The sequence below is a fragment of the Loxodonta africana genome, chromosome 27 (assembly GCF_030014295.1).
Source record: "Loxodonta africana isolate mLoxAfr1 chromosome 27, mLoxAfr1.hap2, whole genome shotgun sequence".
In the NCBI taxonomy this organism is placed as follows: Eukaryota; Metazoa; Chordata; class Mammalia; order Proboscidea; family Elephantidae; genus Loxodonta; species Loxodonta africana.
The window spans coordinates 3,781,820-3,806,642 of NC_087368.1; the positions used below are offsets into that span (position 1 = coordinate 3,781,820).

At 40.7% G+C, this 24,823-nt stretch overlaps 1 long non-coding RNA gene across 5 annotated transcripts in view; it reads left to right on the top strand.

Annotated features, from left to right (window-relative positions):
* LOC111749362 (uncharacterized) overlaps nt 1-24,823 on the top strand; it is a 336,945-nt gene that overhangs the window by 11,202 nt on the left and 300,920 nt on the right. For all 5 annotated transcript variants that reach the window (XR_010319522.1, XR_010319524.1, XR_010319521.1 and 2 more), the window contains one exon: nt 7,402-7,499. This is a non-coding gene — a long non-coding RNA (uncharacterized LOC111749362). The remainder of the gene's footprint in view (nt 1-7,401; nt 7,500-24,823) is intronic.

Sequence of the window (24,823 nt, forward strand, 5' to 3'; positions counted from 1 at the left end):
GACTCCTCCTCTCCACTCTATATTCCTTGTGTCCATTTAACCAGCTCCTATCCCTTTCTGCTTTCTCATCTTGCCTCTAGACAGGAGCTGCCCACCTAGTCTGATGTGTCTACTTGAGCCAAGAAGTTCACTCCTCACCAGTATCACTTTCTGTCTTATAGTCCAGTCCAATCCCTGTGTGAAGAGTTGGCTTCGGGAATAGTTCCAGTCTTGGGCTAACAGAGGTTCCAGGCACCATGACCTCCAGGGACCCTCTAGTCTCAGTCAGACCATAAAGTCATCTTTTGAGGAGAATTTGAGGTCTGCATCCCACTGTCCTCCTGCTCCATCAGGGATTTTCTTTTGTGCCCCCTGCCAGGGCAGTCGTCGGTGGTAGCCGGGCATCATCTAGTTCTTCTGGTCTCAGGCTGATGTAGTCTCTGGTTTATGTGGCCCTTTCTGAGACCAACAGATGCTCTTAGATGGCTGCTTGCTAGCATTTATGACCCAATACGCCACTCACCAAAGTGAAATGCAGAACTTTTTCTTAATATACTTTGTTATGCCAATTGACCTAGATGTTCCCTGAAATCATGGTTCCCAGACTCCAGTCCTGCTACTCTGGCCTTCGAAGTGTTTGGTTGTATTCAGGAAACTTCTTAGCTTTTTGTTTAGCCCAGTTGTACTGACCTCCCCTGTATTGTGTGTTATCTTTCCCTTCACTTAAAATGGTTCTTGTCTACTATCTAATTAGTGAATACCCCTCTCACTTCCTCCCCACCCTTATAACCATCAAATAATATTTTCCTCCGTGTTTAAACTTTTTCTTGAGTTCTTATAATAGTGGTCTCATACAATGTTTGTCCTTTGGCAACTGACTGATTTCACTCAGCGTTATGCCTTCCAGGTTCCTCCATGTTATGAGATGTTTCATGGATTCTTCAGTGTTCTTAATTTTTAGGTAGTACTCCATATGGGAATACACCATTATTTATCCATTCATCCGTTGATGGGCACCTCGGTTGCTTCCATCTTTTTTCCTGCTGTACATGGTGCCGCAGTGAACATGGGTGTGCATATACTGTTTATGTGAGGGGTCTTATTTCTCAAGTATATATTCCAAGGAGTGGGATTGCTGGATCATTTCTAGCTTTCTAAGGAAGCGCCAAATTGATTTCCAAAGTAGTACCATTTTACATTCCCACTAGCAGTGTGTAAGTGTTCCAGTCTCTCTACAACCTCTTCAACATTTATTATTTTGTGTTTTTTTGATTAACACTAGCCTTGTTGGGGTGAAATGGTATCTGATTGTAGTTTTGATTTCCATTTTTATTTTAATAGCTAATGATCGTGAGTATTTCCTCATGTATCTGTTAGCTCCTGAATGTCTTTGGTGAAGAGCCTGTTCATGTCCTTGCCAGTTTTTTAATTGGGTTATTTGTCTTTTTGTTGTTGAGTTTTTGCTGTATCATGTAGATTTTAGAGATCAGATGCTGATTCGATTTTTTGTAGCCAAAAACTTTTCCAGTCTGTTGGTTAGATCTGCAGTATCTTTGCTGAGTTTGTTTCAAGTTGTTCTGTCCTTCATCGAAAGTGATGTGTTAAAGTTTCCTACTACTGTTGTAGAACTGTCTGTTTTACTACTGTAGAACTCCAATTCTGTTGGAGTTTGCTTTATGTATTTTGGAGCTCTGTCATTAGGTACATAAATATTTATTAGGGTTATGTCCTTTTGGTGGATTAACCCTTCAGTAGTTAATGATGCCCTTCTGTCTCTTATAATGGATGTTGACTTTAAGTCTGTTTTATCAGAGATTATTATTGCCATTCCTACTCTCTTTTGGTTACTATTTGTTTGATATATATATTTTTTTCCATCCTTTGATTTTTAGCCATTTATGTCCTCATGTCCGAAGTGTGTGTTGTAGGCAACATATTGATGAATCATGGATTTCTTTTATCCATTCTGCACTCTCTGTCTCTTTTCTGTGTGATTATTGATAGGTATGTGTTTACCGTTGTCATTTTGTTATGCCTTTTTTTTGTGTGGTGTTAATGATTTCTTTGTTCCACTTAAATTTTTTTGCTAAGTTGTTTTTGTTTATGGATTTTCTTCCCATATCCGCAATTGTTGTTGACTTTGTGCTTACTGATTCTTTTTGATTTTGTTTTTGTTTGGTAAGTAGATTTATTAATTTTGCCTGTGGTTACTCTGAAATTCACCTTTATCTTCGTAAGTTTAAAACAGTGTTATATCTTGATATCGCCTTGACTTCCTCTCCATTTATTCCCCCTTTTTGTTTAGAAGCTGTCATTGTTTACAGATTGACATCTCTGGTATCCTGTTTTCAGTTTTGCACTTTATTTTACTTTTGAGAATTCTTTATCTGTGTTGGTATCTGTGTGATGTTGTTATATGTCTTAGTTTCAGATTGTTCTCTGATATTGTTGGTTCTCTGTCTGAAGGACTCCCTTTAATGTTTTTTTGAAAGGTTGGTCTGATTTTTACGTATTCCCTTATTTTTCTTTTATCTGAAAATGTTCTAGTTTTGTCATTATATTTGAAAGACAGTTTTGCTGAATATAAGATTCTTGGTTGGCAGTTCTTTTCTTTGAGTGCTTTACATATGTCATCCCATTACCTTCTTGGTGCATGTTTGCTGCTGAGAAATCAGTGCTTAGTCTTATTGGTGCCCCCTTGTAGGTGATATTTTGTTTTTCTTAAGCTGCTCTTAGAATTCTTTCTTTGTTCTTGGAAAGTTTAATTATAATATGTCTTAGTGACTTTTTGGGGGTTCTGGCATTGATTCAATGGCGCTGGTTTTGGTTTGTTTGGTTTATCCTGTATGGGGTTTGTTGAGCTTCTTGGATGGAAACCTTCTCATCTTTGATGACATTAGGGAAATTTTCTGGCAATAAATCTTTGAAAATTCTCTCTATACTTTTTTTTTTTTTCCTCTTCCTCTTTTGGAACTTCTGTTATGTGTAAATTATTATTCTTGATAGTGTCCCATATACCTTTTAAGCTTTCTTCATTTTTTGTCATTCTTTTTGTGATTGTTCCTCAAACAACTTAGTAACAAGGAATTTATTCTCTATTTTGCTGGTTCTTTCTCTCATTGACTAAATTCTACTTCTGTGTACTCCATTGCATTATTTACTTCTGATTTTTTATTGTTAATCTTCTGAATTTCTAGTTGTTGTTTTTGTATGGTTTCTAATTGTCTGTCTTGTGATTTTGTTCTTGTATTGTTTTCCTGAATTCTTCTAGGGTTTTGTCTGTGTTTTCCTTGATCTCTTTGATGGTCCTATATATGTCTTTTGAATCCCTCATTAGGTGGTTCTTCCTCAGTAAGGTTTTCTGCTCCTTTATCTTGCTCACTTTTTTGAGCTGTCTTATCCTGTTTCTTCCTATGATTTGTTATTGTCTACTGTCTCTGAGGTATTAAGGTGTTAATTTATTTATGTATTTCTTTCTTGATTGTATGTTTTTTGCTGATTTTTTTTATTATAGTTTAGATGAGGGTTTACAGTACAAACTAGCTTCTCATTAAATAGTTGGTACGCATATTCTTTTGTGACATTGGATATCAACCCTCCGACATGTCAACACTCTCCCCTCCTTGACCTTGAGTTCCCTGTTACCAGCTTTCCTGTCCCCACCTGCCTTCTCATCCTTGCCCCTGGGCTAGTGTGCCCCTTTAGTCTTGTTTTGTTTTATGGGCTTGTTGAATCTTTGGCTGAAGGGTGAGCCTCAGGAGTGACTTCATTACTGAGCTAAAAGTGTGATGGGGGCCATACTCTTGGGGTTTCTGTAGTCTGTCAAGCCAATAAGTCTGGTCTTTTTTTGTGAGTTAGAATTGTGTTCTACATTTTTCTCCATCTCTGTCCAGAGCCCTCTATTGTGATCCCTGTCAGAGCAGTCAGTGGTGGTAGCCAGGCACCATCTAGTTGCCCTGGACTCAGTCTGGTGGAGGCTGTGGTAGTTTTGGTCCATTAGTCCTTTGGATTAATCTCTCCCTTGTGTCTTTAGTTTTCTTCATTCTACCTTGCTCCTGATGTGTGCTAATTTATTTTATTTTGTTTTGATGTATCCAGAGCCTTGTTTCTTTTCTTTCTCTTTAGAATGACTTTATTCCTTTGCATTACTTATTTTGTGGTTCTGGCTTATTTGTAACTTTGGTGGTATATTTTGGCTGAGGATGATTTCCTCTCACTATGGGGTATGGTTTGTCACACTCATGTGTGAATCTTCTTTGGGTAGGCTCATTTGTCTTCCCTTACTGGATTGAGTGGAGGTGGGAGAGCTGGCTCTTCTCCTGACATTGGGTGACAAGTGTTGGGTGTTCAGCTTCCTTCCACAGCACTTGTGGGACCATGGGATCCTTCTGGGTTAGTGATAGAGTTAGTGTGTTTTCTGGAGGTCAGGGCAGGATGTTTCCATATCCACCATGAGAGAGTGCTACCCAAATAGATGGGGTAGGCCCACTGTACATGCACAAATTGTTATCTCATTAGGTGGTAGGGTATCAAGGGGTTTCAGAACAAGTGTAGACAGCCTGCAAGAACTCTTTGGATATGGAATGTGTGGCATTGCAGATGGTGAGATGTAGGCTGAGGGCACTAGGATCTCCTGATCATCATTTGGCAGAGGTTCAGTTGGCACCTGTCAGGATATATTGCCATTGCTGCTGAGGTGATGTGTCTTTCCAGCTGGTTACTGGAGCATGGGTGCAGGGAGCGTTCTTACTGATCTCTGGGTTGGGCATTGTGTGTGTGCCTTGCGGGTTTCCCAGTGGTTGGGGTGAGAGTGCGTGGGTCACTTGTCACTGGGTAGGTAGCACAGGAGCTTTCACTGCTGATCGCCAGGTGGGTGGAATGGTGGGCGGGAGAGGGGAGTTTAAGTCCTCCGATTGCCAGTCTGGTGGCGGGAGGGGTGGGCTGGGTAGCGCAGGGGTGGATGGAGCGTGCATGAGCCTCTGGTTGCAGGTCCGACAGTGTACGACTGTGTGCTGTGGATTGCCAGGTGTGCAAGTTGGCATGAGAATGGACGGGGCAGATGCAAACCTCGGGTTGGAAGTGTGACAGCACGGGGCTGTGTGATGTGGATTGCCAAGTGGCGAAGGGAAGAGAGGCACACTCCTGGGAACTGGGAGGGAAGCGGGGAGCATAGAGAGGGAGCTGAGACACTCCCCACAGAGTGCACCCAGTGATCAGGACCAGCTCTGACCAGATGCTGGGAGTGGGCTGTTCAGAGTCTGGTCAAGTGAGAGATCTCTAGCTGCCACTTCAAGGATCCACCACTCTGGCAGTGCCAGCTGCCCTAATGATCAGAAACTGCTGCTGGTGAGTAGTTCTGCCCTATTTTCTAGCTCACTCCCTACTCTATGGTTGCCTGGATCCCTAGGGCTCTCACCTGCCTTCCTGCACTTTGCTTCCTTAGGTATGGTTCATGTTTTGCTTACCTTGTTTTGCTCCACGTTTGTCTACACAGTATCTCTGTCTCTTAATGGGGGTTCTGTGAAGTTGCCTTCCTGAGCTCCTCACCCAGGAATGTAACTCACTTTGTTTTAAGATGGCCACATGGTGCTGGGCTGGCTGGGAGGATGCCTACAGTCTGTAAGTCTTGTTTGCTGTCTTCATTCAGTTCTCCTTTCCTTCGGTGTTTGACTCATTTGCTGTTCTGGGTTCCCAGATTGTCATCTGTCTTAGTCATCTAGTGCTACTATAATAGAAATACCACTAGTGGATGGCTTTAAGAAAGAGAAGTTTATTCTGTTAAAGTCCAGTAGGCCAGAAGTCTGAATTCAGGGCGCCAGGTCCCGAGGAAGGCTTTCTGTCTTTGTCATCTCTGGAGGAAGGTCCTTGTCATCAGTCTTCCCTTGGTCTGGGAGCATCTCCATGCAGAAACATCAGGTCCAAAGGGACACACCCTGTTCCCAGCACTGCATTCTTGGTGGTGTGAGATTCCCACGTCTCTCTGCCTGCTCCTCTCTCTCGTATCTCAAAATAGACTGGCTTAAGACACTGTCTAATCTTGCAGATCTCATCTGTATAACTGCCACTAATCCATCTCATTACATCATAGTGATAGGATTTACAACACGTAGAAAAATATCATGAAATGACAAAATGGTGGACAATCACACTATACTAGAAATCATGGCCTAGCCAAGTTAACAAATATTTTGGGGGGACACAGTTCAATCCATGACATCATCTTTATCTGTTTCACTTGGTTTCTTGGTTCTTTGCTGTAGGGGGACAGCATGGTGTGCGTGACTAAGCTGCCATCTTGGGTCATTTCCTCCTTCCTTAGCGTCTGTTTATCTGGGAATGTTCTATTTTTTGCCCTCAATTTTGAAGGACTATTTTGTCAGATACAGAATTATTATTTGGCAGTTTCTTTTTTTTTCTGTCATTGTCATAAGTATGTGACCCCACTGCTTTCTGGCCTTCTTGGTTTCTGAGGAGAAATTGATATTTAATCTTTTTGAGGATTCTTTGCATGTGATGATTTGCTTCTCTCTTGCTGCTTTCAAAACTCTTTGTCTTTGGTGTTCATCAGGTTGATTATAATGTGTCTCACTGTGGATCTCTTTGGGTTTATCCTTGGAGTTCATTGAGCTTCTTGCATGCATAGATTCATGACTTTGATCAAATTTGGAAAGTTTTCAGCCATTATTTCTTGAAATATTCTTTCTGTCCCTTTCTTACTTTCTCCTCATTCTGGGATATCCATAATGTGTATATTTTCTGCATGATGGCGTCCTACAGGTGTGTTAGACTCTGTACATTGTTTTAAAGTTCTTTTTTCTTTCGGTTTCTCAGATTGGATTATTTCCGTTGTCCTATCTTCAAGTTCACTGATTCTTCCTTCTGCTAGCTCAAATCTGCTGCTGAGCCCCTCTAGTGAATTTTTCATTTCAGTCATTGTACTTTTCTGTTTGGTTCTTTTTTTTTATATGTGTATAATTTATATCTCTACGGATATTCTCGCTTTGTTTATAGATTGTTTTTCTGATTTCCTTTAGTTCTTTGTGTTTTCTTTTAGCTCTTTGAGCATATTTAAAAGAGTTGTTTAAAAGTCTTTATCTAGTAAGTCCAGTAACTTGGCTTTCTTGGGGATGATTTCTGTCACTTTGTTCCTTTGAATGGACCATTCTCCCCTGTTTCTATGTATACCTGGTGATTTTTTTAATTGAAAATCAGATATTTGAGTAACATGAGGACTCTTGAAATGAGATTCTCCCCCTTCTACCGGACTTTCTTTTCTTCCTTCTTTCCTTTCTTCCTCCATTCTTCTCTGTCTGTCTCTTTGTTTTGTTGTTGAAGCCCATTGGTTTAGTGACCTTCACAGATTAGTTTTGCAAAGTCTGAATTACTTGGTGTGTGTGTTCACTGAAGTCTCTATTTCTTTAGGTTGTGCTCAGCTATTGTTCTGTCAGAGACTTCCATGAACACTAGGAGTTGAAAAGAAAAAGAAAAAAAATGAAAGAAAACAGGAAAAAGAAGCAAAGGTAAGCAATGAGAGAAAAAAATCCTCTGTGGTCCTTGCAGATAGGGTCTGTCCTGCAACACTCCTTCAATACTCAGCAAGGTTTACGCTGACCCAGAGATCAACGCAAAGTGAATGTTAAAAGTGTTCTCAGGTCTTTTCTGGGTGAGCATCTTAACCTAGGCGTTTGTATGTCTTTTTAAATTCCTCAGTATCCCTGGATGCTTCTGCATGCCCCAGTTTCCCAAAGAAGCTCTCGTTCTGGCCCCTTGACCTTACCCCACAGCTTTCTAACGTGTGTCTGAATCTTCTCCTCTTAACCCAGGACTTTCCATTAGCCCACTACTCCTCCATCTGTACTACCTCCTTTTAGGCCAACAAGGCTTATAGCAGTAACCAACAAACATTTTGACTGTTTGTGTGACTAATCAGGTATCCGTCAATTACAGTTATAATTACAGTGACTCTGTGTTGGTTGCTGTTGTTTTTAGGTGCCACTGAGTCAATTCTGACCCATAGCAACCCTGTGTGCAATAGAACGAAACACTGGCAGGTCCTGCGCCACCCTCACAGTTGGTGTTATGCTTAAGCCCATTGTTGCAGCCCCTGTGTCAATCCATCTTGCTGAGGGTCTTCCTCTTTTTCGCTGACCCTTTACTTTATGATGTCCTTCTCCATGGGCAGGTCCGTCCTGATGACATGTGCAAATTATGTGAGACAAAGTCTCACCAACCTTGTTTCTAATGAGCATTCTGTCTGTACTTCTTGCAAGACAGGTTTGTTTGTTCTTCTGGCGATTCATGGTATTTTCAATATTCTTCACCAACACTGTGATTCAAATGTACCAATTCTTTTTCGGTCTTCCTTAATTATTGTCCAACTTTCATGGGCATATGAGGCAATTGAAAACATCATGGCTTGAGTCAGGCGCACCTTAGTTGTTAAAGTGACATCTTTGCTTTCTAACACTTCGAAGAGATACTTGGAGCACATTTGCCCAAATGCAATGTGTCATCTGTTTTCTTGACTGCTGCTTCCATGGATGTTGATTGTGCATCCAAGTAGAATTAAATCCTTGACAACTTCAATCTTTTCTCCGTTTGTTGTGATGTTGTTTATTGGTCCAGTTGTCAGGATTTTTGTTTTCTTCATGTTGAAGTGTAATCCATACTGAAGGTTGTGGTCTCTGATCTTCATCAGTAAGTGCTTCAAGTCCTCTTCACTTTCAGCAAGCAAGGTTGTGTCATCTGCATGTCTTAGGTTCTTAATGAGTCTTCTTCCAATCCTAAGTTGCTAAGTAGGTCCAAATCAGCATTGTTCTCTTCTACCATCACAATCTATATTTATTCCTTTTTTTTTTTTTTAACAGTTTACAGAACGTCGTTTTCATGTTACCTCATTTAATCTTCATTGCATCCCATATGGAAAATAGCCTTTGTTCTCTTGTTTTACAGATGAGGAAACTGAGGCTCGATGTAGTTAAGTTACTTTCTCCAAACCTTCCAAATAATTAATGGATTTTAAAACTAGACCTTCTGGAACCACAACTTGTACTTTTCATACGGCAATATTGTATCCCCTGGAATGGAAACAGGTGGTGACCCAAGACTCTCAGGTGTTGCTGTCAGTCAATCTGTGCCCAGGAGAGTTTCCAGACACAACTTGTGGACCCAGGAGTAGGCCGGGAAGATGAGTGTATTCAGTCCCCTAAGCTATCCACTTGTCTCCCTTCCCCTACTTAAATGGTGCTTGGCTATGAATTGACTATGGCCCAATGGTTCCTTTGTGCATTCTTTCACTCAACAGGTGTGTGTTATTTTGGCCATATGTGTGACTACTATAGTTCAGAAACCATTCTGCCCACTGAGAATTCAGCAGTAAGCAAAATAGAGTAAAAAAAAAAAAGTCTGTGCTCTAATAGAGCTTAAATTCTCAATGGAGAATGTGATAACAGGTAAATGAACAAACATGTTCATTTACTTATTCATTTAATTTTGGGGACAATAAGTACTTTGGAGAGAAATAAAACCAGTAAGATGAACCTGGAGTTCCAGGGCATGAGGTTTGTTGTTTTCGATAGGTGATGAGGGATGACCTTGTTAAGGTGAAGGAATTGGGAAATGAGACACAGATATAGGGAGAAGGGTACTAGTCCAGGATGAATGAACAGCAAGTTGAAAAGCACTAATGCAGCAGGGTGTGTGGGGTTTTCTAGAAACAGCAAGGAAACCAGTGAGTCCGGAGCAGAGTGAGCCGTGCTCCAAGATGAATGAACAGCAAGTTGAAAAGCACTAATGCAGCAGGGTGTGTGGGGTTTTCTAGAAACAGCAAGGAAACCAGTGAGTCTGGAGCAGAGTGAGCCAGGGGAAGATGATAAGAGAGGAGTAATAGGGGACAATCATGGAGAGCCTTATTGGTCATTTGTCTTTTTTTTTATGGTCAACAGATTTTTTTTTCTGAATTTTATTAGTTTTTTTGTTTTTTAGAATATACAGAACAAAACATACACCAATTCAACATTTTCTGCATGTACAATTTAGTAACACTGATTGCATTCTTCATGTTGTGCAACCATTCTCACCCTCCTTTTCTGAGTTGTTCCTTCCTCATTAACATAGACTCACCCTATATAGATGGTTCTTAAAAGAGCATTTTGCTAAACTCTTGACCAATTTTGAGATGACTTCAGGGAATATTTTTGGTTTAATGTTTAAAAATCATTTCAGGGCAATAGTTTCAGTGGTTAATCTAGTCTGTATGGTCCAGAAAGTATGGATTCCATGAGAATTTGAAGTTCTGCAACCAGGATTCTTCTATGGACTTTTTGATCAAAATGCTTAGTAATGGTAGACAGACACCATCCAGTTCTTCTGGTCTTATGGCAAAGGAGGCGGTTGTTCATGGAGGCAATTAGCTACACATTCCATATCCTCCTCTTATTCCTGACCCTCTTTTTTCCCGTATTGCTCCATGTGAATAGAGATCAATTGTGCCTTGGACAGCTGCCTGCAAGCGTTTTAAGACCTCAGTCACTACAAAAGAAACTAGGAGGTAAACCAGAAGCACTAAATACATTATTAGGTTAGTTAACTGGGATGGTCCATGAAATCATAACTGTGAACCTCCAAGCCAAGGAACCAAATCCCATGAGGTGTTTGGTTATACATAAGCAGGCTCAACAGCTCTTTTTTTTTTTTTTTGTCATTATAAATATATCTCTCATGCAACTTTTGCCAGTTCAGCTTTTTACAGGTATATAGTTGACAGCAATTACAATACTTAGCTATGCAACCCTTGTTTAATCAATGTGATTTTTCCAACACCGTCAACTCCCGTTTCCTCCTGCTTCCCTGCCTCAGGCAACCACTAATAAACTTTGGGCTCTGTACATTTGCCTTTTCTTGTCTTTTTATACAATGGAGGTCATGTAATATTTTTCCTTTTATGATTGGCTTATTTCACTCAGCATACTGTCACATGTATCAAGACTTTATTTCTCCTACTGGATGATAGTATTCCCTTGTATGTATGTACCACATTTTGTTTATGCATTCATTTGTAGATGGGCATTTAGGTTGTTCCCACCTTTTGACTATTGTGAATAGTGCTGCAGTGAACATTCTTGTACAAGTCCCTATTTGAGCCTTTGCTTTCAAGCCTTTCGGGTATATACGTAGGAGTGGAATTGCTCGGTCACATGGTAGCTCCATTTTTGGGTTAAAAAATTTTTTCTTTTTCTTTATTGTGGTCTAAGTGAAAGGCTACAAATCAAGTCAGTTTCTCATACAAAAAGTTACGAACACCTTGCTATGTACTTCTAGCTGCTCTCCCCCTAATGAGACAGCACACTCCTCATCTCCAACCTGTATTCCCGGTGTCCATTCAACCAGCTCTTATACCCTCTGCTTTCTCATCTCACCTCTAAACAGCACTTGCCCACATAGTCTCATGGGTCTGCTAGAGCCAAAAATCTCACTCCTCACTAAGATCATTTTCTGTCTTATTGTGCAGTCCAAACCCTGTCTGAAGAACTGGCTTTGGGAATGGTACCAGTGCTGGAGTAACAAAGGGTCCGGGGACCATGACTTGCAGGTTACCTCTAGTCTCAGTCAGATCATTAAGCCTAGTCTTTTTATAAGAATTTGAGGTCTGCATCCCACTGTTCTCCTGCTCCATCAGGAATTCTCTGTTGTGTTCCCTGTCAGGGTAGTCATCGGTTGTCACTGGGCACCATTTAGTTCTTCTGGTCTCAGACTGATGTAGTCTCTGGTTTATGTGACCCTTTCTGCCTCTTGGGCTCATCTTTACCTTGTGTCTTTGTTATTCTTCAGTTTTCTCTGCTCCAGGTGGGTTGAGACCAATTGATGCATCTTAGATGGCTGCCTGCAAGCATTTAAGACCCCAGATTCCACTCACAAATGTGAGGTGCAGAATGTTTTCTTTGTGCATTTTGTTATGCAAATGACCTAGATGTCCCCTGAAAACATGGTCCTCAAACCTCCAGCCCTGCTACTCTGGCCTTCAAAGTGTTCAGTTGTATTCAGGAAACTTCCTTTCTTTTAGTTTAGTCCAGTTGTGCTGAGCTCTCCTGTATTGTGTGCTGTCTTTCCCTTCACCTAAAATAGTTCTTGTCTGCTATCTAAGTAGTGAATACCCCTTCCCTCCCTCCCCACCCTCGTAACCATGAAAGAATATTTTCTTCTGTGTTTAAACTTTTTCTTGAATTCTTATAATAGTGGTCTTGTACAATATTCGTCCTTTTGCAGCTGCCTAATTTCACTCAGCATAATGCCTTCCAGATTCCTCCACAGTATAGATGTTTCACACATTCATCATTGTTCTTAACCATTGTGTAGTATTCCATTTTGTGAATATACCATCATTTATCTATTCATCCATCGATGGGCACCTTGGTTGCTTCCATTTTTTGCTATTACAAACAGTGCTGCAGTGATCATGGGTGTGCATGTATCTGTGCATGTGAGGGCTCTTATTTCTCTAAGATAGATTCCAAGAAGTGGGATTGCTGGATTGTATGGTAGTTCTATTTCTAGCTTTCTAAGCAAGCGCCAACTCAATTTCCAAAGTGGTTGTACCATTTTACATTCCCATCAGCAGTGTATAAGTGTTCCAGTCTCTCCACAAGCTCTTGTACATTTATCATTTTGTAGTTTTTGGATTAATGCCAGCATTGTTTGGGTGAGATGGTGTCTCATTGTAGTTTTGATTTAGATTTCTCTAATGGCTAATGACTGTGAGCATTTCCTCATGTATCTGTTAGCTGCCTTAATGTCTTCTTTGGTGAAGTGTCTGTTCATATCCTTTGCCCATTTTTTAATTGTATTATTTGTCTTTTTGTAGTTGAATTTTTACAGTATCATGTAGGTTTTAGAGATCAGATGCTCATCAGAATTGTGGTAGCCCAAAACTTTTTCCCAGTCTGTCCGTTATCTTTTTCCTCTTTTGATGAAGTCTTTGGATAAGCATAGGTGTTTGATGTTTTTTTTTTCCAGATACCGAGTTTTTCTTCTGGTGTTTGTGCATTGTTACTAATGTTTTGCATACTGTTTATTCTATGTATTAGGGCTCCTAGCACTGTCCGTATTTTTTCTTCCATGATCTTTATTGTTTTAGATTTTCTATTTAGGTCATTGATCCATTTTGAGTTAGTTTTTGTGCATGGTGTGAGGTATGGGTCTTTTTTCATTTTTTTGCAGATGGATATCCTCTTATGCCAGCACCATTTGTTAAAGAGACTGTCTTTTCCTTATTTAACAGACTTTGGGCCTTTGTCAAATATCAGCTGCTCATATATGGGTGGATTTATGTCTGGGTTCTGAGTTCTGTACCATTGGTCTATGTATCTGTTGTTGTACCAGTACCAGGCTGTTTTGACTACTGTGGCAGTATAATAGGTTCTAAAATCAGGTAGTGCAAGGCCTCCCGCTTTGTTCGTTTCCTCAATAATGCTTAACTTATTGGGGACCTCTTTCCTTTTCATATGACGTTGCTGATTTGCTTCTACCTCTCATTAAAATCTGTCATTGGTATTTGGATTGGGATTGCATTGTATCTATGGATCACTTTGGGTAGAACAGAGATTTTTACAATGTTGAGTTTCCCTGTCCATGAGCAAGGTATGTTTTTCCACTTATGTTGGTCTCTTTTGGTTTCTTGCATTAATGTCTTGTAGTTTTCTTTGTATAGATCTTTTACATCTCTGGTTAGATTTATTCCTAAGTATTTTCTCTTCTTGGGGGCAATTGTAAATGTTATTGATTTGGGGATTTCCCTCTTTGATATTCTCTTTGTTGGTGTGGAGGGATCCAAATGATTTTTGTATATTTTTCTTGTATTCTGGTACTCTGCTGAAACGTTCTGTTAGTTTCAGTAGTTTTCTTAAGGATTGCTTAGGGTTTTCTGCATATAAGATAATGTCATCTGCAGAGATTCTTTTACTTCTTCTTCGCTAATTTGGGTGCCCTTTATTTCTGTATCTAGCCTAATTGCGCTGGCTAGGACATCCAGTACAATGTTGAATAAGAGTGATGATAGAGGGCGTCCTTCTCTGGTTCCCTTTCTCAAGGGGAATGCTTTCAGACTGTCTGCATTTAGGGTGATGTTGGCTGCTGGCTTTGTATAAATGCCCTGTATTATGTTGAGGAATTTCCCTTATATTTTTATTTTGATGAGAGTTTTTATCATGAATAGGTGTTGGACTTTGTCAAATGCCTTTTCTGCATCAGTTGATAAGATTATGTGGTTCTTGTCTTTTGTTTTATTTATATGGTGGATTACATTGATTGCATTTCTAATGTTGAGCCCTCCCCGCATACCGGATATGAATCCCACTTGGTCATGGTGAATTGTTTTTTTTTTTTTTGATATGTTTTTGAAATCTTTTGACTAGAAGTTTGTTGAGGGTTTTTGCATCTAGGTTCATGAGGGATATAGGTCTGTCATTTTCTTTTTCTGTGGTGTCTTTACCTGATTTTTGTATCAGGGAAATGCTGGCTTCATAGAATGAGTTTGGGAGTATCCGATCCTTTTCTGTGCTGTGAAATACCTTGAATAGTGGGGGGGTTAACTCGTCTCTGAAAGTTTGGTAGAATTCTCCAGTGAAGCCATCAGGGTCAGAGCTTTTTTTTGTTGGGAGTTCTTTAATTACCTTTTCAATCTCTTCTTTTGATATGAATTTTAGTTGTTCTACCTCTATTTGTGTTTGTTTACGTAGGTAGTGTGTTTCTAAAATTTGTCCATTTTTTCTAGGTTTTCAAATTTTCAGAGTACAGTGTTTCATAGTAATCTGAAATGATTGTTTTAATTTCAGTTGGGTCTGTTGTGATATCACCCATCTCATTTCTTATTTCAGTTATTTGCTTCGTCTCCTGTTTTTCTTTTGTAAGTCTGGCCCGTGGTTTATTGATTGTTAATCTTTTCAAAGAAAGAGCTTTTGGTCTTGTTAACTCTTTCAATTGTTTTGTTCTCTATTTCATTTAATTCTGCACTAAATTTTATTATTTGCTTACTTCTGGTTCCTGAGGGTTTCTTTTGCTGCTGTGTTATTTGTTCAAGTTGTAGGGGTAGTTCTTTGACTTTGGCCCTTTTTTCTTTTTGGACTTGTGCATTTATGGCTATAAATTAACGTCTGAGCACTGCTTTAGTTGAGTCCCAAAGATTCTGATAGGAAGTGTTTTCATTCTCATTGGATTCTATGAATTTCTTTATTCTGTCCATAATTTCTTCTATAACCCAGTCATTTTTGAGCAAGGTGTTGTTCCACTTCCATGTGTTTGATTTCTTTTCTCTGCTTTTTCTGTTATTGATTTCTACTTCTATGGCTTTATGATCAGAGAAGATGCTTTGTAATATTTCTATGTTTTGGATCCTGTTAAGGCTTGCTTTATGACCTAATATGTGGTGTCTTCTTGAGAATGTTCCATGAACGTTAGAAAAGAAAGCATACTTGTCTGGTGTTGGGTGGAGTGTTCTGTGTTTGTCTACAAGGTCAAGTTGGTTGACTGTGGCATTTAGATCTTCCGTGTCTTTGTTGATCATCTTTCTGGATGTTCTGTCCTTCATCAAAAGTGGTGTGTTGAAGTTATTGTATAGATGTGTATCTCACTTTTCAGTGCTGTTAGAGTTTGCTTTATGTATCTTGCAGCCCTGTCATTGGGTGCATAAATATTTAATATGGTAATATCCTCCCGGTATATTGTCTCTTTAATCATTATATAGTGTCCTTCCTCATCCTTTGTGGTGGATTTAACTTTAAAGTCTATTTTGTCAGAAATTACTGTTGACACTCCCTCTCTTTTTTGATTGTCGTTTGCTTGATATGTATGTTTTTTCCATCTTCTGAGCTTTAGTTTGTTTGTGTCTTTAAGTCTAAGATGTGTCTCTTGTAGGCAGCATATAAACGGATCGTGTATTTTTTTTTTAACCATTCTGGCACTCTCTGTCTTCTTATTGGCACATTAAGTCCATTTCCATTCAGGGAAATTATGGATAAGTATGAGTTTAGTGCTCTCATTTTGATGTCTTTTTGTGTGTGTTGTTGACCATTTCTTTTTTCCACTGAATTTTTTGTGTTGAGTAGTTTTTCTTTATAAATTGTCTTTTCCTTTTTTTCAGTGTTGATTTTGTTTTTGCTGAGTCTTTAGGTTTTTCTTGTATTTTATTTTGATGTGTAGGAGTGTTAATCTTCTTTGTGGTTATGGTATTATTTACCCCCAGTTTTCTAAGTTTAAACTAAACTTTTATCTCTGTATTGCCTTGACTTCTTCATATGAAAGATCTATGAGTACATTTTCTTGTCCCTCTTGATTGATTTAATGTCTTCTTTTACATAATGACGTCTCTATTTCCCTGTTTTGCACAATTTTTTATTGAGTTATTTTTGTGATTTCCCTACCTTGGTTGATATCTGATTTCTCTGTCGTATGTTTTAATCTTGGGTTTTTGTCTGATGCTATTGACTTTTTGAACCAGAAAACTCCCTTTAGTATTTCATGTAATTTTGTTTTAGTTTTTGCAAATTCCCAAAACTTCTGTTTATCTGGAAATGTCTTAATTTTACCTTCATATATTGAGAGACAGTTTTGCTGGATATATGGTTCTTGGCTGGCAGTTTTTTTCCTTCAAGGCTTTTTGTATGTTATTCCATTGCCTTCTTGCCTTCATTGTTTCTGTTGAGTAGTTTGAGTTTATTCTTACTGACTCTCCTTTGTAGGTGAGTTTTTCTTTATCTCTAGCTGCACCTAAATTTTCTTTATCTTTGGTTTTGGCAAGTTTGGTTATAGTATGTCTTGGTGACTTTCTTTTGGGATCTATCTTGTGTGCAGTTGGGTGAGCATCTTGGATAGATATCTTGTCATCTTTCATGGTATCAGGGAAGATTTGCCAGTAAATTGCCAGTAAATCTTCAGCAATTCTGTCTGTATTTTCTGTTTTCCCTCCCTGTTCTAGTACTTCAATCACACGAAGGTTATTTCTCTTGATAGAGTTCCACATGTTTCTTAGGGTTTATTCAGTTTTTAATATTCTTTTATCGGTTTTTCTTCAAATATATTGGCGTCAAGTGTTTTATCTTCAATCTTGTTAATTCTGACTTTCATTGCTTCAGTTCTGCTCATCTGACTTTCTCTTGAGTTTTCTGATTCTGAAGTATTATTGTTGAAGCTCTGAATTTCTGATTGCCGTGTGTCTATGGATTCTTGCAGCCTTTTAAATTTTTCATTATGTTCTTGAATAACTGTCTTAATTTCCTCAAATGCTTTATCTGTGTACTCTTTAGTTTGTTCTGCATTTTGCCTGATCTCCTTCCTGATCTCTTGAAGAGCTCTGTATATTAATATTTTGGATTCTACGTCTGGTAATTCCAGGAAGGCCTCTTCATTCAGAAGCTTCTTTTATTCTTTGTTTTGGGAGCTTGTTGAAATGATCAGTGTCTGCTTCTTTATATGATTTGATATTGACCGTTGTCTCCAAGCCATCTATAAGTTACTGTATTAATTTATTTTGTTTGCTTACTGTCTTAGCTTCTTACTTTGTTTTGTTTTGATATACCCAAATAGGCTGCTGGAATGAGCTAACGTGATTATTGGAGCCTTTAAGCTGTAATGTCTTTTCATGAAATGGCTAGAGTTGTTACCAAGTATACGAGCATAGGAGTCCATTCACTTTTCTTGTATGGATTCAGCACAGGTGTCCAGTGAACGGGTCACCAAGTGTGTGGTGCATGCTGTCACCTATGGTCTGAGAGGAGAGTAGTGATTGGTATATGCACAAGTTTCTTGTTGCAGCAGGAGGTCACACTCTGAACAAGTCGGGGGTGACAACCAACCCCCAGGTGTCTGTGAGCAAGGTGAGTCCCTGTTCTCTAGAGTGTACAGGTGGGTGGGCTGTGAAGCCGTGCCATAGCCACCCAGTGCTTTTAACTGTGAGGACTGGGAGGCACCACTTATCCTTGGACCCCTGTTGTGGATGGCTAGGTGGTATGGGTGGAAACACCAGTCTTCAAGCCCCTGATGTGGGTGGGTGAGGACCCTGCTTAACAGGCAGAGCAGTGTCAAATATCAAAAACTTGGCTCTCCACCCCACAGCTGAAACAGTTAAAGTCAGACTTCAGGCACATAAAGCCTTGCAGTGTAACAGCAAAGGCTTAGCTACTGAAATGGGACACAGGTCCATGCAGGGGTCAAAGGCATTCAAGTCAAGGACTGTTTATGCCTGAACAGGAGCCACTTCTTCCCTAAGGTCCCAGTTTAGGGGAGCCAGGAAATTATTCTTCTCCCCGTTTGTTAATTTGTTCCTTCTGTAAGGGCAGGAGAATGGCTTAAGGTGTGCAGCAGGATCTGGCTCAGGCCCAGGAAAAGTGACTGTCACTGAAGGTGACTTAGGACCTGGGGCAGAGGGAGGAGGGATCAGATAAATCTGCATGGTAAATTAGATGGAAGCACTTAACTTTTGCCAAGAAGGCTGTTCTTTGCTGATTCCTTAGGGATGAGTAGATTCTGCTACTCACTCTCTGTGGCTGAGAAAACCGCATTCAGTATGCTACAGCGAGCCCTGCTGTGGTCAAGGCAGGGGATTGGGGCTTAGGGGTGCCGGTTCCCACTGAGACAGGTCCAGCAACTCCTCATGCTTCTGAACCATCTCTCCCTCCCCCTACTGCTCAGTTCAGTTTCTTAACTTTGCTTTGATGTTCACGGGTCCTTGCTTTTCATATATATAATCAATTCACTATTTTTGGGGGGTCTTCTTTGTAAAAGGGACCACCGGAAGCATCTGAGTACTCCCCCATCTTGGGCCTGCCTCTCCTATTTTAGTTTTTTGAGGAAGTGCCACAGTTTACCACAACTGCTGTACCATTTTATATTCCCACCAGTAATGGATAAGGGCTCCAATTTTTCCACATCCTAACCAACATCTGTTTTTTTTTTTTTATGATTAGACGTCCTGGTGGGAGTGACATGGTATCTCATTGTGTTTTTGATTTGCATCCCTCTGATGGCTAATGACACTGAGCATCTTTTCATGTGTCTGGTGGCCATTTGAATGCCCTCTTTGGTGAAATGTCTGTTCAAGCCCTTTGCCCATTTTATGATTTTTGTATTTGTCTTTTTGTCACTAAGAGTCAGAATTGGCTCATTGGCAACGTGTTTGGTTTTGGTTTTTGTTGAAGTTTGGTATATAGTTTGATTGTTAGATTCTTATGCGACATAGAGTTCCTGAAGATATTCTCCAATTTGGTAGCTTGTGTTTTCACTTTTTTGATAAAGTGTTTTTTCTTTTTATGAAGTTCCATTTATTTATTTTGCCTTTTGTTCTTTTATTATTATATTAAATAAGCCATTGTTCAAAGCTGGACCTCAAAGCACTGCCCCTGCCTTTTCTTCTAAGACATTTATGGTTTTAGTTTGCACATCTGTGAGCGCGAAAATACAAATTTGAGCATACCAACCGACCAACCCAACCCTGTTGCCGTCAAGTCTATCCTGACTCATAGCAACCCTATAGAACAGAGTAGAACTGCCCCCACAGAGTTTCTAAGGTGTGCCTGGTGGATTCAAATTGCTGACCTTTTGGTTAGCAGCTGTAGCACTTAACCACTACACCACCAGGGGTTTGACCTTGAGTGTATACCACCTGAATTTAGACGCCATCTTTAGAATAGATTTCATGCATTGAATACTAATGACCAAAGACCAGAAATGTTGTGGGGTGGCATCAAGGACATCACACATGAAGAAAGCAAAAGATCATTAAAAAAGAGAAGAAAGAAAGAAAAGACCAAAATGAATGTCAGAAGAGACTCTGAATATTGCTCTTGAACATAGAGAAACTAAAACGAATAGAAGAAATGATGAAGTAAAAGAGCTGAACAGAAGATTTCAAAGGTCCGTTCGAGAAGACAAGGTAAACTAGTGTAATGAAATGTGCAAAGACATGGAATTAGAAAACCAAAGGGGAAGAACACACTAACCATTTCTGAAGCTGAAAGAAGCGAAGAAAAAATTCAAGCCATGAGTTGCAGTATTGAAGGATTCTACAGGAAAATATTGAATAACACAGGAAGCACCAAAAGTAGATGGAAGGAATACACGAAGTCACCGTACCAAAAAGAATTGATCGATGTTCAACTCTTTCAGGAGGTAGTATATAATCAAGAAGCAATGCTACTGAAAAAAGAAGTCCAAGCTGTACTGAAGGCATTGGCGAAAAGCAAGGCTCTAAGAATTGGAAGAATACCAATTGAGATGTTTCAACAAATGAATGCAGCGCTGGAGGTGCCAACTTATCTGTGTCAAGAAATTTGGAAGCCGTGTACTTGGCCCAGCCACTGGACAAGATCCATATTTGTGCCCATTCCAAATGAAGGTGATCCAACAGAATACAGAAATTATCGAACAACATCATCAATATCACACACAGGTAAAATTTTGCTGAAGGTGGTTGTAGCAATACATCAATGGGGAACTGCCAGAAGTCCAAGCCAGATTCAGAAGAGGACATGGAACAAGGTGCATCATTGCTGATGTAAGATGGCCCTTGGCTAAAAGCAGGGAATACCAGAAAGATGTTTACCTGTTTTATTGACTCTGCAAAGACATTCAACTGTGTAGATCATAACAAATTATGGGTAACATTTTGAAGAATGGGAATTCCAGAACACTTAATTTTGCTCATGAGGAACCTGTACATAGACCAAGAGGCAGTCATTTGAACAGAACAAGGGGATACTGAGTGGTTTAAAGTTAAGAAAGGTGTGCATCAGGGTTGTATCTTTTCACCATACTTTTTCAATCTGTATTCTGAACAAATAATCCAACTACATGAAGAAGGATGGGGCATCAGGATTGGAAGAAGACTCATTAAGAACCTGAGATATGCAGATGTCACAACCTTGCTTGCCGACTTAAAAAACATACTGATGAAGATCAAAGATGATAACCTTCAGTGTGGATTGCAACTCAACGTAAAGAAACCAAGAAATTTCCAACATGGCATTATACACAGAAGCACCATGCTATCCCTCTGCAGCAAAGACCCAAAAAACAAAACAAATATATACATTAATTCTGGAACCTTAAGCATCAACTGAAGGAATAAAGAAATCGATCAAGCATCAAATGGAATAAGAAACTGATAGAGAACAGAGAAAACAGAGAGCTATGGAGTGGAGGTCCCCTACCAGCTAATGTGGCATGGATTCGCCATCTTGGACTACAGCCACCAAGGAATAGAGACAGGGAGTATGAGAAGGCAACTTCATGGAGCTCCCAACAGGAGACAGAGCACCTGCTAACCGGGCATATGTGTGGTCTTAAGCTAGTTTCTTTGAAGAAGCAAAACCAGTAAAGCGTATGTACATGTACATACGTGTATATATATGTGTGTGTGTGTGTTTGTGTATCAATCACATGATTGTAGCGGCTGGAACAACCCACGTCCATGGATCAGGATAGAGGTTTCTCCTGATTCATGTAGCCCCAGGGGCTGGCGAACGCAAGATGGGCAAGTCAAAGAGGAGCGCTCTTGCTCACAGGCTGTGAAGGCTGATGAATCCCGAGATTGGCAGGTAGGTTGCTAGCTCAAGTCCCAAGAACCAGAGGTCAGATGAACTCGAGGTACCTGCAGGGTACAGAATCAGCCAAAAGCCTTGGCGAGGCAAGCAGGGAGGAAGTAGGCAGCAGAGGGAGGAGAGATGAAGGCTGAGGGGCGGTGAACTGCCCCATGCCCTGCCTCTGCTATTGCCACTCAGCAGATTCCATCTTGGGGGTGATTACATATCAGATTTCAACAGGAAGTGATCACAATACTATAGAACTGCCAAAACATTGATAATCATGGCCCAGCCCAAGCTGACATGCAATCTTAACCATCACAGTCCACGCCTTGTCAGCTTGGCACCTGTATACATCTCCCCAAACCATACAAAACCTCTGAAGAAAGACAATTAGAAAGTCACACTTGGAGCTAACATGATACAACTAACACACATCCAGCCGAAAACACTCTAGCCCTATTGACATCTTACATTTCATAAGTGTAGAAAACAAAAATATTTGATGCACACATACAAAACAGAAATACTCGTAACAATTACAGTCCTCGTTTCTGCAAGTGGTCACGTGGCCGCAACTGGTATTTAGAACTACCTTCTACCACCACCCATTCCATATTCCCTTTGTCCTCAGCAAGCACCTCAGCAGGTCATGGTTCTTTGCCTGGTGGGATGACCCAAACCTTCATTCCTGAAGGGCCTGGGCCATTAGTAGTCATGTCGGAATTGGGTTGCTGTAGTTTTCCGTCGACTTTAATCACAAGGTATAGTAGTACTAGGGGACACCTTAAGAGATCGCCTGCATTCCAAACATACTCTTTTTTACTTCCATTATGTAATATCAATCTGATTTCCTCTTGGTAATAAGGATCAATCACACCAGCCAGTGTGGTAACTCCCTTCTTTGCTTGTTGATCCAGAGACAAGGAACCCAAAGTGACCAGGTGGCATTCGTAGCTGCCAGTTCAATGGAATCAGTGATGCATCTCCAGGTGGTAGCATTCTTCCCTTTGAGACTAAGACCTCTAGACATGCAAAGCATAAGGTTGCAGGGACAGGAAGAAGAATCTTATGAGTGGATGACTAGGGGTAATAGTGCATGGTGCCATTTCCATTTCTACCCCTTGATTCCTGGACCCATGAATCCTGATTATGGGAGAAACAGTACCATATACTAGGCGCTGGTTTAGGGCATATAGAGCCTCTGGAGAACACAGCCCCAAACCTGCAAGGTATTCCCACCTACCTAGCACTGTAATTGTGACTTCAGGGGGCCATTCCATCATTCTGTCAAACCAGCTGCTTCAAAATGGTGGGGAACATGGTAAGATTAGTGAATTCCATGAGCATGGGCCCACTGCTGCACTTCATTTGCTGTGAAGTGAGTTCCTTGATCAGAGGCAATGCTGTGTGAGATACCATGAAGGTGGATAAGACATTCTGTAAGTTCACAGATAGTAGTTTTGGCAGAAGCTTTGCATACTGGGAAGGGAAATCCTTATCCAGAGTAAGTGTGTATTCCACTAAGAAGAAAACGCTGCCTTTTCCATGATGGAAGTGGCCCAGTATAATCAACTTGCCACCAGGTTGTTGACTGATCACGTCAAGGGATGGTGCCATATTGGAGAGTCAGTATTGGTCTCTGTTGCTGGCAGATTGGATGCTCAGCAGTGGCTGTAGCCAAGTCAGCCTTGGTGAGTGGAAGTCCATGTTGTTGTGTCCATGCATAACCTTCATCCCTGCCACCAGGGCCACTTTGTTCATGAGTTCATTGAACAATGACGGGAGTAGCTGGGGAAAGAGGATGACTGGTTTCCATAGAACACATCACCCTATCCACTTAATTATTAAACTAAGCCTCTGCCGAGGTCACCCTTTGGTGAGCATTCACATGGGACACATATCTTCACTTCTTTGGCCCATTCAGAGAACACTTTCCACATACCTCTTCCCCATAACTTCTTGTCTCCAATTTTTCAATCATATTCCTTCCAAGTCCCTGAGCATCAAGCCAAACCTTTGGACACAGCCCATGTATCAGTATACAAGCTCACCTCTGGCCATTTCTCCTTCCAAGCAAAGTGAACAACCAGGTGCACTGCTCAAAGTTCTGCCAATTGGGAGGAGTTTCCGTCAGTACTGTCCTTCAGGGAGGTCCCAGAAAGGGCTGAAGTGCTGCTACTGTTCACTTTTGAGTGGTGCCTGCATATTGCAGAGAATCATCTGTAAACCAGGTACAAGTTTCTCTTTTTCAGTCAACTGATCCGAAGGAACTCCCCATGAGGCCATAGGTGCAGACTGGGAGATGGACGGTAATATGATAGGAATAGAGACCGTGGGCATTTGGGCTGTTTCCTCATGCAACTTACTCAGGCTTTCAAGTCCTGCTCGGGCCCGATCTTGTATATACTGCTTCCATTTAATGATGGAGTTCTGCTGTGCACATCCAACTTTATGTCTCTGTGGGTCATACAACACCCAGTTTAAAATGGGCAGCTCAGCCCACATGGTGACTTGGTGTCCCATGGTTAAGTGTTCAGTCTCTACTAAGGCCCAGTAACAAGGCAAAAGCTGTTTCTCAAAAGGAGAGTAGTTAAATGCAGAGGATGGCAGGGCTTCGCTCCAAAATCTTAAGGGTCTGTGCAGTAGTTCACCAGTAGGGGCCTGCCAAAGTCTCCAGACAGAATCTTCATCTGCCACGGACACTTCAAGCACCATTGGATCAGCCGGATCATATGGCCCAAGTGGCAGAGTGGCTTACACAGCAGCCTGAACCTGTTGCAGAACCTTCTCTTGTTCTGGGCCCCACTCAAAACTAGCAACTTTTCAAGTCAGTTGATAAATAGGCTGGAGTAGCACACCGAAATGAGAAGCATTGCCTCCAAATTCCAAAGAGGCTCAGTAGGCATTGTGCCTCTGTTTTAGTTGTGGGAGCAGCCAGATGCAATAACTTATCCTTCAATTGAGAAGGAATATCTCGACATGCCCCAGACCATTGGACCCCTAAAAATCTGACTGAGGTGGTAGGTGCCTGAATTTTTGTGGGATTAATTTACCACTCTCTGGCAGGCAAATGTTTTACCAATAAGTCCAGAGTCATTGATACTTCTTCCTTACTAGATCCAGTCAGCATAATGCCATCAATGTAGTGGACCAGTGTGACATCTTATGGGAGGGAAAGGCAATCATGGACCCTGTTGACTAAATTATGACATAGGGCTGGAGAGCTCATGGAGCGCTGAGGTAGGCCAGTGAAGGTGTATTGCTGACCTTGCCAG